Source organism: Dama dama, chromosome 22 (genome assembly GCF_033118175.1).
Source record: "Dama dama isolate Ldn47 chromosome 22, ASM3311817v1, whole genome shotgun sequence".
In the NCBI taxonomy this organism is placed as follows: domain Eukaryota; kingdom Metazoa; phylum Chordata; class Mammalia; order Artiodactyla; family Cervidae; genus Dama; species Dama dama.
This window is the reverse complement of record NC_083702.1, coordinates 20,522,880-20,538,684: the sequence shown is the minus strand read 5'-3', so window position 1 is coordinate 20,538,684 and position 15,805 is coordinate 20,522,880. Positions and strand designations below refer to the sequence as shown.

Sequence of the window (15,805 nt, the reverse complement as noted above, 5' to 3'; positions counted from 1 at the left end):
AGATAAAAACAATTTAATAGTATTGTAGTCATCTTCTCCCCCGTATCTTTTAGAAAATAAAAAAATTCCCAGAGACACTTGAGAAAGGACTAACTATGAGACACACTACATACCCAAAGTCTCCTATATTCTGGAGTTGTGTCATGAGATAAACTGTCTTCATAATACTCAAGTGTAAGAATTTCCTGTTTAAACTTTGTGACATGTTGATGAGAAACCTAGCTTTTCCACTATTGCCTCACTGTGGGCCTTCACAGGGCAGTCTGTGAAGACCACAAATACTGTTTACTACAGTAACTTGGTCACCCACAAGAGGAGGCAGGACTCTAGCCTACAGAAGGTATGTGTCTCTCTCCTTCCTAATTCCTCATCTCATTTGGTAGGAGATTACCCACGCCTAGATATGGTTCAATTTAGGGACAACTGATATGTAGCCAAATCAAGGATATATTGGTAGCTTTATTTGAATAATTCTGAGAATTATGTAAGCATAAATATGAAATATTATGGAGGATTTTGTAAAATATTCAAATTCTTGCCTGTTTATTATTCAAGTGCATATACACATGTGTAAATGAGTTTCTAAATCAATGCAATTTAAAGTGAAATCTCATAAGCACCATGACAAGGAGCAGTTACTGCTGAATTTTGTCATCAATAGAGATATATTTATATATCATTAAGCATTTCACTCAGCTTTTAAGAATAGATTCTTAAAGGGGATTCATGAAATTGTGAAGGGCCAGTGTAATTCTTCGTAGATCTAGATAGAATAAAAGCAGTTGAGTTTTAATAAAAATAAGACTGATGCAGCTTCAGTAAAATCCTAATTTAAATCCAATTATAAACAACCAAATGCTTTTTAAAACCTTGAGCAAAACATTGAATAAAAAAGATAAATGACACAGATACAGAGATTCTGTCTAAGAAATTATGTTACATTTTTCTGACTGATATGAATGGCATTATGGCAATTATATTAAAATAATAAAATGCAAAATTTAATATGACTTTTATATGATCTATATAATACATATTTTATTAAAATTTTGGATTTGCAAACTAGTTTTTATATACTAAATAATTTTTAAAGGTCACACATTGTACATTTCAAAGCCAGAAATAATTCTAGCTCTCACTAACTACTGACTTCAGTGACAGAATTATTATTGTGCACTATCTGACATTTAATTGCTGATACAACTAAAGCTCCCTCATTGATTTGACACCTATAGGATTTTTTCTGGAAGTTTGTGTCAGTATCCCTCCTCCATAAATGATCAATACTTTTATTTATCATTTTATGATTTCATATCTCAGTCACTATAAATTGCTAATTGCTTTTGTAAAGTAAGTATTTATTGTAAAATCTTTTTAATATTATTTTCTTTTTATTGTTTACTAAGCTTTGGATAGTTTAATATGTCATGTAACATTTTTAATATGCAAAATATTTCTCTAAATTTCTAATGATTTCAAACTTGCAGTCAATCAAAAATATTAAAAAAAATTTGATATCAATTCATTTTCTTTTAATAAATGATACCACTAATTAAAGTAGTTTAGTGCAGGAAATATTTCATATACCAATACTATTATTCTTTCTTCTTTAGAAGGCTCAATCTTAACCGTTAATAGGTTTTAAAGTTATAATAAAAACTGGTATATTGGTGCATCTGTTTTTTCCAGTATGGCATTTTAATTTAAGCACAGTTACTGTAACAGTTTTAAAATGTTTCTTTGCAAATTAACTGTAAATTGATAAGGATGTTATTCTTTATGAGCTTTGTTTTTCACCAATTTATTAATTTCATTGTTCCAATGATGAATAGCATTATTTCAAACTTAGAATATTGTTTTTAAAACTTAGTCTATCTTGACGTGCACCCCAATGTTCATCGCAGCACTGTTTATAATAGCCAGGACATGGAAGCAACCTAGATGCCCATCAGCAGATGAATGGATAAGGAAGCTGTGGTACATATACACCATGGAATATTACTCAGCCATTAAAAAGAATTCATTTGAACCAGTCCTAATGAGATGGATGAAGCTGGAGCCCCTTATACAGAGTGAAGTAAGCCAGAAAGATAAAGAACATTACAGCATACTGACACATGTATATGGAATTTAGAAAGGTGATAACGATAACCCTATATGCAGAACAGAAAAAGAGACACAGAAACACAGAACAGACTTTTGAACTTTGTGGGAGAATGTGAGGGTGGGATATTTGAAAAGAACAGCATGTATACTATCTATGGTGAAACAGATCACCAGCCCAGGTGGGATGCACGAGACAAGTGCTCAGGCCTGGTGCACTGGGAAGACCCAGAGGAATCGGGTGGAGAGGGAGGTGGGAGGGGGGATCGGGATTGGGAATACATGTAAATCCATGGCTGATTCATATCAATGTATGACAAAACCCACTGGGAAAAAAAATAATAATAATAAAAATTAAAAAAGAAAAAAATAAATAAAACTTAGTCTATCTTGAAACACTTACTAACACTCTGTGAAAATGAGAACCAAACATGTACCTTGCTTAACTGCAAAATGAGTGCTGTCACTCATCTTACACACCACCCCCTCCAGGCTTCTTGTGATTTTATACACCATTTATTAACTACCTAAGTAGTTTTCATAGAGCGCCATCCTTGACATTACACAGCTGCGGAGATGAACAATCAAACGAAAAACTGCTGCTGCTGCTAAGTCGCGTCAGTCGTGTCCGACTCTGTGCGACCCTGTAGACGGCAGCCCACCAGGCCCCCGTCCCTGGGATTCTCCAGGCAAGAACACTGGAGTGGGGTGCCATTGCCTTCTCCAATGAAAAGCTACCCAGAACCCAATCTGGCTAAAGAAGCCAGGAAACAGCAAATGAGAGGTAAGAACAGACAAAGTTCCATTTTAGTCACTGAACAGGAGAAAACCTACATGGAAATAAAATTTCAAAATGCTTCTCACTATCCTCAATGGAATGACAGGAGCTGCCAGTGCAAGTGTGAGACTTTCATAGCTCACACACTTTTTATTTATGAGGATCAGAGTTTGACTTTGAAATACAGTACTCTAATATTGGTGGCTTCCTGATAAGGAATCCACCTGCCAATGCAGGAGACGCGGGTTGGATCCCTGGAAAATCCCACGGACAGAGGAGCCTATCTATTCCAGCATTGTTGTAATTTGCAGTCTTTGATCTACAACTTGTGAAGTGCTATCTTTGCTGAAAATGTATATATTCTGAGAGGAGGATTACAATGTTTCATATGGATTCAGGGTCCAAGTTGATGTCTATGAATTCTCATGGATGTGGGATCTTTTGTTCTTCTAAAACAATTGTCTCCATCGCTCCTTTCTCAGTGTTTCCTTTTCTCTCCCTGTAGATTTACCATCACCTCGAGAGAAGTTTGTTGCTGTGATCCTGGGAATCATCTGTTTTGTCTTGGTGTATACTCTAGTGAGAGTGATAACTTTTATTCCACGTAAGTGTATTTTTGAAATTGTGATTGAACTTTTCACTTTAATGATCATCAGTGCCTCTCAAAAATCATATGATGAAATAAAACTCTTATTTTAATATGTGCATTCAGCCTAAATGTGGAATAGCTGTTCTCAGGTTGTCCAAAGTATAAATAACACAATGATTCTAGAGAATACTATATATATATATATATATATATGTATATAGGTTTACATGTATATATATGCTTTTCTGATATCATAACTCAAACACAGGCTTTAGGAAGCTGAAAGACCTTATTGAGAAACAAAAATTAATTCTTGAGATTGGCTAAACCAAATACTGTAAGAGGTGGTGGCATCTGTTCCTTTTGGTTTTTGAATTTTTTTTTCCCATCAAATCTTCATTGCTTAATTGATTTTTCTTGGTAAAGTCAGTTTTATTTTAGATTATTTTAATCTTAAACAATTAAGCAAATTTTAGACTCAGAAGCTAAAATCATTATGATTTATTTAGAGCAATATTAACTTTAATAATAATTACTTTTGTAGCTACTCTAATACAGGAACAGAATAACTCCTCTCGGACAACAAGGCTCCAGAAAGGTACATAATGATTTTAAAGCTCTGGCATATGTACAGTTGGTATTTTGTCTCTGTCTTAGGCTAATGAAAATAAGAATAGATTATAAGGTAGAACATAAATTGTAAAATGGAGCAACATATATTTATAAGTAATGATTATAGGAGAATGCTTCTGTCTGTGCCACAATATGATCACCATATGCATTGGTGAAAATTGGTTCTAATTTCCTTTTGCTATAATATGATAAAAAACAAATAAGTTTGGTATTCTAAAACAGAGGTTTCATTTCTTGGTCCTCAGGACATGTAAAGAGTGGGTATTTCTGTGTGTGTTTGCTTTACATGGAGACATAAATTGGCTAATGAGAGACTGATCCTTTCTGTGAATGTATGTGTTGGTTTGTTTAATATGTACCAGCCTTGAGGGTGCATAGATATGTTGTATAAACATGTATATACATAGATATGTTTATATCTATGCATATATATAGTTTCTTTTATTGTATAAAATTCAATATTTTTTGGCTAGTAATTCACAATCTTTCTTCAGAATGCCATTGTGGTCATTGTCCAAAAGACTGGTTTACATATTCCAACAACTGCTATCATATTACTTTTGAAGAAAAAACATGGAATAAGAGTTTGACAGCCTGTGCTTCTAGGAACTCTACTCTGCTTTATTTAGATAATGAAGAGGAACTGGTAAGATATCAAATGTTTCCAATACTTTGTTAAAGGCTTGATTCAGTCAATATTATATTTGTTAGAATTCACTTGTGTTTTTGTTTGTATTTGCAGTTTGTTTAAGGCCTATTATTTCATAAACAATGGAATACAAATTTGATATTTTACAATACAATACAATTTACAATTTATAATACAATACAATACAATTTCACAAATACAAATTTGTGATTTTATTTATATTTTTATCCTACTAATGCACACGTAATTATTTCCACTTGCTTTTCACTGAAAACCATGCTTCTCCAAGTGCTATTATATTCTAAGTTAAACTGTGCTATTTAATTTTACCATATATCAAGGAAGGTATACATATCACAAATTTTCACATAGATCACAAAATAAGTAGAACCGTGTAATTACACATCAGATCATGGATTAGAAGCTTTCACTTTCCAGCAGCCTATTCTCTGTAATTTCTCATCATCCTGTGTCCTCCTTATTTACCCACTGTCATGACTTTTGATGTTATAGAATCTCTTTGCATGTTTTGCTTTTCATGTACATAGACTCAAACCATATGCATTCTTGTTCAGTCTCTGCACCCTCCATATACTAGTTTTGCAATTCATCCATATTCTTGCATTTATGTGGAATTTGTTAATTTCCATTGCTCATTATGTAAATAAAACATTTAAAGTCCACTCTATCCAATGTCTCTGAGTGGAGATAGAGTCTTATGCCCTCAAGGAAAAGAGGCTTCCTGGGTTCAGCACTTTTAGACATGGGATCCTCTTTGCTGGCCCCACCTCCATCTTGGCCTCCCAACTCTACTTCTCTTTGTGGAGGCAGAAGAACCTCCTCTAACTTCTCCTTGTTAGCAGGTGTCCTGATGGACACTTTGTAAGGCTCGCATGGTATTGTCGACAGGATTCCGCTCAACACACAGGAAGAATGGAATGCCTTATCTGTGCCCCCTCCTACAGCTTGGCTGGGTAAGTCATTTAGAAGGTCTAGGTCATTTTCTTCTTTTGGGGAAGTTATAAGATGCCCCTAATTGTGGTTCCCTAACCTCACCTTGTTCTCCCATCCTGGAGAAGTGATGAGAGATTACAGAAGTCAAGCTGCTGTTAAGTCTCCAAGCACATCACCCTTCCCTTTCCACCTTTCAGAGTTCTCCGTTCTTGTGTCTTTCATTAGTTCCTGTGTTTACAGTTGTACTTAGCAGGGAGGAGCAGAGAGAAATGAGTCTCTGACACTCTATCTTATCTGCTGGATTCTAGCGATACAGAAGAAGATTGATTTGGGGTTTATCTAGGCAAGGAATGGTGTGGGTCCCAGAAAATCAATCTTTGTCTTTCGTGTCATTTATTTTCTCAATTTCAATCCCTTAATTTCCTTCTAAAGCTGAAACTCTGAGAAACATAGTAGCAAAATCCAGTGGTATAATCACAGTATCTGGAAAAACGAATGTCACAGAATCTGAAAACATTTAAAACCTTGCTATGTTCAATTTGACAACATGGGTAGCAACTAAACTGCATGAATCAGACTTTTCCTTATTAACATAAGAAAAGCAATGAAACTGATAAACATAAATGTTTGAGTTTATTTTTAATCAAAAGTACAGACATTGGTTAATGTTTGACAAATATTAAAACTTTCACCTTTGTATTTTTAGAGTTAGATTAGATTCTAACACTCGTCTTGTGCAGAAAACTCAGGATCCTATGAAAGAGCACACTGCATTTTAAGAATTAATAAATTCTTTCATAATGATTAAATGAAAATACTTTTGTGTAGAAATTTCTGAAGTCCCTATCAGTTATGTCATGGATTCCAGTCTTTCGTGAAGGCCATGGTCATCCGTGGATGTGGCAAAATGGCTCAACTTGCAAACTACAGTAAGTTTTTAAAAACAATACTATATAGAGGAAGTGAAGTCGCTCAGGCGTGTTTGACTCTTTGCAACCCCATGGACTGTAGCCTACCAGGCTCCTCCATCTGTGGGATTCTCTAGGCAAGAATTCTGGAGTGGGTTGCCTTTTCCTTCTCCAGGAGATCTTCCCAATCCAGGGATCGAACCCTTGTCTCCCGCATTGCAGGCAGACACTTTACCATCTGACCCAGAGGACAATATTAAAAATAAATATTTTAAGAATATTATTAAAACATTTGGTTGAATTACACAATGATGAAGGAAGATGTTGAAGGTTAATAAAATGTTGATAGAAATATAAAAAAATGGGCTACTCAGTAGCCCATTTTGCTAATAACAAACTCTTATTTCAATTATATTAAAACACCATTACCTACTTTCAAAATATCTTTCTATTACAGTTATACAGAAATGCTATAACTTCATGAGCTGTCCTTGTATGTCATAACAGAATTATGCAATACTTTCCATTACAGGATATCAGACGTATCACCTGAGAAAAGAAACTGCAGTGCTATCTTCGGAGATGATAGTATCAGATGACTGTGAATTCCCAAATATGTATACTTGCAAGCACAAGCTTGAGAATTAAAAAGTAAGTTTGGCTGCTGTTGGGTAGCTTCATCTCTATGAAATGGAAATAATAGTATGATTGCATAAACTTCCAAATGCATTGTATTCTTTTTTCTAAAAGTGGGAGTTTTTTCAAAAATTATTGGAATTTAATATGCACACCAGAAAGTACAGATATCATTCCTTTGGTGTCTGGCTTTTTTTGCTCAACTATATATTTACAGCAATCAAACTTTCTAAAGGATCGCATGGTACATCATTTACATGAAATATCAAAAATAAGAAAAGAGAGACCAGAAGCAGATTAGTGATGACCAAGAGCAGTGGGGAGGTGGGGATAGGAAATTATTGCTAACAGAACAGTAATGAATACTTTCTAGATTTTGATAGTGGTGATCATTGCAAATTAAAAATGTATCTAAAATAACTGTTTATACACTTTAAATGGATGGATTTTAGGCTGTGTAAGTTACACCTCAATAAAGCTGTTTTAAAAAACTGCTTGGAACTGCATTTAATCTTTAAAATAAATTGCATAGAGAGTCATCTTTGCAATATTGACTCTTCCAATCAGTACTATGCTTTATCTTTCCAATAATTCAGGTTTTCTCTTTCTTTCTATTTTTTAAAATTTATTTATTTTTGGCCATGCCAGGTTACATGTGGGTGGAATCTTAGTTTCCCAACCAAGAATCCAACCTGCACCCCCCACACTGGGAAGCACAGTCCCAACCATTGAACTGCCAAAGAAATCCACTTATCATGTTTTACATTTTTCAATATTGAAATCTTAGAGGAATATGGGTATTTCATAGCCATGCTTTTGTAAATGTCATCTTTGTTTTTTAAATTTTTAATAATTTTTGCTCTGAAGCAGAAATAAATAAAATAAAACTCAGAGGTTTACAGGTGTATCTTATGTTCAATGACTTCCCTGATATTATATATTAATTCTATTGTTTCAAACATATATTCCTCTAGATTTTTAAAATAAAAAGACCTATTGCAACTATAAATAGTCACATTTTATTTCTTCTCTCCAGGTGCAATGGCGTGTTGTTGTTGTTGGTTTTTTTATGACTTATTTTTACAGGGCAGGCTTTTACTTCCAATGTTGAATAGAATTTACAGTAAAGGTCCTATATGAATCATTCCTATATTATGGGAATATATTTGAATACTTTATCTTCAAGTATGAGGTTTAAGGAGTTTTTTCATCACACTTTTTTCTATGAAAGCACTTCCATATTATTCATATTTTTCTCATAGAGTTTGTAAACACTCAGTAGTGTTACATTTTAATTTTTCTTCCATAGAATGAGAAATGTTTTTAAAAATAATGTTTCTATATGGCAAAAGCTACCACAATATTGCAAAGTAATTAACCTCCAATTAAAATAAACAAATTAATTAAAAATAATGTTTATGAAGTTTTCTTTCAAATATTCCTATTTCCTTCAAATATTAACCAGTCAAGAATTCCTGAAATGAAACCACAATGATCATTCTGTATTTCCTTCTCTTAAAAATCACTGCTCATATCATATTTAGATTAAAATATTTTCTTCATTTTCACAAAGAGACAGGACAGAGTTCCTTAACATTATGTAAGCTGACAAGTTTTGTTATCAAGGCTCTATTGGGAAGCATTCCTTTTTTCATATTACCTGGTGACTTTGTGAAAGACCTGGTAAATTTTTAAATGTTATTATTCACTAAGGAGCCTCTTAAAAAAAGTGAAAGAGAAGAGTGAACAAGTTGGCTTAAAACTCAACATTCAGAAAACTAAGATCATGGCATCTGGTCCCATCACTTCAAGGTAAATAGATGGGAAACAGTGGAAACAGTGACAAATGTCATTTTTTCGGGGCTTCAAAATCACTGCAGATGGTGACTGTGCCCATGAAATTAAAAGACAATTGCTCCTTGGAAGAAACGTTATGACCAACCAAATAGCACATTAAAAAGCAGAAAAATTACTTTGCCAGTGAAGGTCTCCCTAGTCAAAGCTATGGGTTTTCCAGAAGTCATGTATGGATGTGAGAGTTGGGCTATAAAGTAAGCTGAGTGCCAAAGAACTGATGCTTTTGAACTGTGGTGTTGGAGAAGACTCTTGAGAGTCCCTTGGACAGCAAGGAGATTCAACCAGTCCATCCTAAAGGAGATCAGTACTGAATATTCATTGGAAAGACAAATGTTGAAGCTGAAACACCAATACTTTGGACACCTGATGCGAAGAACTGACACTTATGAAAAGACCCTGATGCTGGAAAGATTGAAGGTGGGAGAAAAAGGGGCCAACAGAGGATGAGATGGTTGAATGTCATCACTGACTCAAAAGACATGAGTTCGAGTAAACACTGGGAGGTGGTGATGGACAGGGAGGCCTGGCGGGCTACATTCCATGGAGTAGCAAGGAGTCGTACATGAATGAGCGACTGAGCTGAACTGAATTGATTCACTATTGTTTCCATTATAGCTTCTAGAACTCTTTCTGTAGGAAGTTTATACAATGAACTCCATATCTTTAACACATGTTAAGTTTATTCAGGTTCCTAGTTACACTGCATTTGGAGATTTGCGTTTTTTAGGCATTCTCTATTTCATATAGATAGTAAAATATATATTCATAGTATGGCTTTATTATCTATTTAACATCTGTAAAAACCATAATGTTGTTGTCATATTTAGTAGAAAGCTGAGCGCTGAAAAATTGATACTTTTCAACTGTGGTGTTGGAGAAGACTCTTGAGAATCCCTTGGACTGCAAGGAGATCCAGCTGGTTCATCCTAGAAGAGATCAGTCCTGGGTGTTCATTGGAAGGACTGATGCTGAAGCTGAAACTCCAATACTTTGGCCACCTCATGCGAAGAGCTGACTCATTGGAAAAGACCCTGATGCTGGGAGGGGCTGGGGGCAGGAGAAGGGGACGACAGAGGATGAGATGACTGGATGGCATCACCGACTCGATGGACATGAGTTTGAGTAGACTCTGGGAGTTTGTGATGGACAGGGAGGCATGGTATGCTGCGATTTATGGGGCAGCAAAGAATCGGACACGACTGAGTGACTGAACTGAACTGAAACCACTTTTTAATTTTTAGTTTCTTGTGGCACCTCCTCAAATCTATTCTTTCTTATTTTTTGTTTGTGATGTATGCAATTAGGGCAATCAATATTTCACAAGACAGATTTTGCTATTGCATTTTCCTTTTAAATCATATAAAAACAGAATTTTCACTGTGGATTTTTCTTGGGTTTGTATGTCATTTAGAAATGTGTAACTTAACTTAAAACCAGATAAAAGTTTTCACATTTTTGCTTATTGCCTTTTAGCTTAAATTGTAGAGAATTTCTATGAATATGAAAGCAATTTATATCTCTACTATATGTGATATACTATATAGATTATATCTGATGTGAATGAGGAAGATATCTTAAATTTTTATTTCTTTATAACTAATAAAAATTAAATTTTAATGCTTACATTTCAAGTGTCCATTTGCCAAACTTGACTGAAGGCTATTATAGTAACACTACAGTTCTATATATTTCATATTAATATAATCAGGATTATGAAAATATAGTGAATTTTTGGAAAATTTAAGTGTAATTAAAAATATGAGTATTTCTATATGAGTATATAAGTGTGCATGTTCATCTATGTGTTGGTTAATTGTCTAGTTTAAAAATGTTTATAGCCTTACTGGTATATCTGCTTGCCAGATAAGCAATGAGAGGTAATTGTTTAAATCTCCAATTATGATTGTTTAACCTACATACTTTTCTCAAATCTTTGTTGAACTTTTAGTATTAAGTACATGCAGGGTTTTTTTTGTAATTGCTAATGGTTTGGATGCTCAGTATTTAGTTATGAAACATGCTTCATCTTTTCTAACATAGTTCTTGCCTTGTATTGTGACAGTATATTAACTTTCTCAGTTTTATCATCTTGTGTTGCATGATACCATTTTTCATCTTTTTAAATTTCCTCTTTATTTGTTCATTTAAAAAAAGTCTCACCAAGACAGCAGTTATTAAAGTAACTTTTCTATATATATGGCTGCATTAAACAACATGTTTTAAATTATACATGTTTTTAGAATTTAGTTCAGTTCAGTCACTCAGTCGTGTCCGACTCTTTGTGATCCAATGAACTGCAGCACACCAGGCCTCCCTGTTCATCATTAACTCCCGGAGTCCACCCAAACCCATGTCGATTGAGTCGGTGATGCCATCCAACCATCTCATCCTCTGTCGTTCCCTTCTTCTACTGCCCTCAATCTTTCCCAGAATCAGTGTCTTTTCAAATGAGTCAGTTCTTCACATCAGGTGGCCAAAATATTGGAGTTTCGGCTTCAACATCAGTCCTTCCAAAGAACGCCCAGGATTGACCTCCTTTAGATTGGACTGACTGGTTGGATCTCCTTGTGGTTCAAGGGACTCTCAAGAGTCTTCTTCAACACCACAGTTCAAAAGCATCAATTATTTGGCACTCAACTTTCTTTATAGTCCAACTCTCACATCCATACATGACCACCGGAAAAAACCATAACCTTGACTAGATGGACATTTGTTGGCAAAGTAATGTCTCTGTTTTTTAATATGCTGTCTAGCTTGGTCATAACTTTCCTTCCAAGGAGTAAGCATCTTTTAATTTCATGGCTGCAGTCACCATCTGCAGTGATTTTGGAGCCCAGAAAAATAAAGTCAGCCACTGTTTCCACTGTTTCTCCATCTATTTGCCATGAAGTGATGGGACCCGATGCCATGATCTTAGTTTTCTGAATGTTGAGCTTTAAGCCAACTTTTTCACTCTCTTCTTTCACTTTCATCAAGAGGCTCTTTAGTTCTTCTTCACTTTCTGTCATAAGTGTGGTGTCATCTGCATATCTGAGGTTATTGATATTTGTCCCGGCAATCTTGATTCCAGCTTGTGCTTCCTCCAGCCCAGCATTTCTCATGATGTACTCTGCATATAAGTTAAATAAGCAGGGTGACAATATACAGCCTTGACATACTCCTTTTCCTTTTGGAACCAGTCTGTTGTTCCATGTCCAGTTCTAACTGTTGCTTCCTGACCTGCATACAGATTTCTCAAGAGGCAGGTCAGGTGGTGTGGTATTCCCATCTCTTTAAGAATTTTCCAGTTTATTGTGATCCACACAGTCAAAGGCTTTGGCATAGTCAATAAAGCAGAAATAGATGTTTTTCTGGAATTCTCTTGCTTTTTTGATGATCCAGTGGATGTTGGCAATTTGATCTCTAGCTCCTCTGCCTTTTCTAAAACTAGCTTGAACATCATCTGAAAGTTCATGGTTCACATATTGCTGAAGCCTGGCTTGGAGAATTTTAAGCATCACTTTACTAGCATGTGCTGCTGCTGCTGCTGCTAAGTCGCTTCAGTCATGTCCGACTCTGTGCAACCCCATAGACAGCAGCCCATCAAGGCTCCCCTGCCCCTGGGATTCTCCAGGCAAGAACACTGGAGTGGGTTTTACTAGCATGTGAGATGAGTGCAATTGTGCAGGAGTTAGAACATTCCTTAGCATTGCCTTTCTTTGGGATTGGAATGAAAATTGACCTTTTCCAGTCCTGTGGCCACTGCTGAGTTTTCCAAATTTGCTGGCATATTGAGTGCAGCACTTTCACAACATTATCTTTTAGGATTTGAAAGAGCTCCACTGGAATTCCATCACCTCCACTAGCTTTGTTCTTAATGATGCTTCCTGAGAGTCCCCTGGACTACAAGGAGATCCAACCAGTCCATCCTAAAGGAGATCAGTCCTGGGTGTTCATTGGAAGGACTGATGATGAAGCTAAAACTCCAATACTTTGGCCACCTCATACGAAGAACTGACTCATTGGAAAAGACCCTGATGCCAAGAGGGATTGGGGGCAGGAGGAGAAGGGGACGACAGAGGATGAGATGGTTGGATGGCATCACCGACTCAATGGACATGGGATTGAGTGGACTCCAAGAGTTGGTGATGGACAGGGAGGCCTGGCGTGCTGCGATTCATGGGGTCGCAAAGAGTCGGACATGACTGAGCGACAACTGAACTGAACTGGACTGAACTGAAGGTCCATTTGACTTCACGTTCCAAGATGTCTGGCTCTAGGTGAGTGATCACACCATCGTGATTATCTGGGTCATGAAGATCTTTTTCGTACAGTTCTTCTGTGTATTCTTGCCACCTCTTCTTAATAGTTTCTGCTTCTATTAGGTCCATACTGTTTCTTTCCTTTTTTTAAGTCCTTCTTTGCATGAAATGTTCCCTTAGTATTTCTAATTTTCTTGAAGAGATCTCTAGTGTTTCCTATTTTGTTGTTTTCCTCTATTTTTGCACTGATCTCTGAGGAGGGCTTTCTTATATCTCCTTGCTATTCTTTGGAACTCTGCATTCAAATGAGTATATCTTTCCATTTCTCCTTTGCTTTTCACTTCTCTTCTTTTCAGAGCTATTTGTAATGCCTCCTCAGACAGTCATTTTGCTCTTTTGCATTTCTTTCTCTTGGGGATGATCTTGATCCCTGTCCTCTGTACAATGTCATGAATCTCTGTCCGTACTTAATCAGGCACTCTGTCTATCAGATCTAGTCCCTTAAATTTATTCATCACTCCCACTGTATAATCATAAGGGATTTGATTTAGGTCATACCTGAATGGTCTAGTGGTTTTATGTGCTTTCTTCAATTTAAGTCTGAATTTTTGCAGTAAGGAGTTCATGATCTGAGCCACAGTCAACTCCTGGTCTTGTTTTTGCTGAATGTATAGAGCTTCTCCATCTTTGGCTGCAAAGAGTATAATCAATCTGATTTCGGTGTTGGCCACCTAGTGTTGTTCATGTGTAGAGTCTTCTCTTGTGTTGTTGGAAGAGAGTGTTGCTATGACCAGTGCATTCTCTTGGCAAAACTCTATTAGCCTTTGCCCTGTTTCATTCTGTACTCCAAGGCTAAATTTGTGTGTTATTGCAGGTGTTTTGATCTCCTACTTTTGCATTCCAGTCCCCTATAATGAAAAGGACATCTTTTGGGGATATTAGTTCTAAAAGGTCTTGTAGGTCTTCACAGAACTATTCAACTTCAGCTTCTTCAGCATTACTGGTCAGGGCATAGACTTGGATTGCCATGATATTGAATGGTTTGCCTTGGAAACGGACAGATATAATTCTGTCGTTTTTGAGATTGCATCCAAGTACTGCATTTCAGACTCTTTTGTTGACTCTTTTGTTGACTATGATGGTTACTCCATTTCTTCTAAGGGAGTCTTGCCCACAGTAGTAGATATAATGGTTATCTGAGTTAAATTCACCCATTCCAGTCCATTAGTTCATTGATTTCTAAAATGTTGATGCTCACTCTTGCCATCTCCTGTTTGGCCACTTCCAATTTTCCTTGATTCAATGGACCTAACATTCCAGGTTCCTATGCAATGTTGCTCTTTCTATTTGTATGTAAGTATATATAATTAATTTTAAGTATAGTATATTGTTTCATTGCATTCTACTTTATCTTTTTCTTATCTTTCACAATAATAGCTGCATTAAATAAAAGATTTTAAATTAAAACATTCTTAAAATAACTGGCAAGCTATTCCATATATATTTAACCTAATTTTAAAATTATTGTAAACTCATATGTATTATTTGTATGTAATCCTACATAATCAATTTTAAGTATAATATATTGCTTCTTTGCATTCTACATTATCTTTTTCTTATCTTTCACAATAAATATTTTTCACTTTCCTCTAGAAGAACTTATTTATTTAATATGCCTTAGTTTTATTAGTGCCCTGCATTTTACAGCTTGTATTCTCTACTCAATAAAGTGCAAGTTAGTACTTTCACCCATTCTCAAACAATGAAAAGACATATTTATTCTCTACTTTTATTTATTTATCATTAATATTTTACCTCTCAATATCTATTTGAATACAGTCACACAGGTTCTTTTTTTCAAATTTTTTCTTATAAAATTTTACCTAGATTAAGAGTTTCTTCTTCAGAAGAACATAAATATATCCTTTACTTAAAGTCAGTTGGTAATTTCCCTCCATTTAAAAACTGCCTTAAAAATGAATTGATCTTATCATTATGTTAAAAGGACATTTTCACTTGTTATTGACTTTCAATTTATCTATCTCACTAGGCATGGCCATTAATAAACATTGTCACAAATAGATATGTTCATATCATAAAAAGTAAATTCATATCATAAAACATAAGTTGCTATTAGTAAAACTACTAATCATATTTTGCATAATTTTATCTTTGCTGTATGTTGTCTGAACATAGATTTTATTAAAGTTAAATGCCAAAGAAAGTGAAAATGAAAGTGTAGTCATGCAGTCTTACCTGACTCTTTGCAACCCCATCAATTGTAGCCTGCCAAGCTCCTCTGTCCATGGAATTCTCCAGGCAATATTACTGGAGTGGGTAGTCATTCCCTTCTCTAGGGGATCTTCCCAACCCATAGATCAAACCCGGGTCTCTGGTATGTCAGGCAGATTCTTCAGAGTAAACCCATATTTTGACATATAAAAAAGAACCTGACAT

The 15,805-nt window shown here is 35.4% G+C and overlaps 1 pseudogene; it reads left to right on the top strand.

The window, feature by feature from the left end:
* The first annotated feature begins 2,621 nt into the window (after nt 1-2,621).
* Nucleotides 2,622-7,744, top strand: LOC133043761 (NKG2-A/NKG2-B type II integral membrane protein-like; annotated as a pseudogene).
* The last annotated feature ends 8,061 nt before the right edge of the window (nt 7,745-15,805 follow it).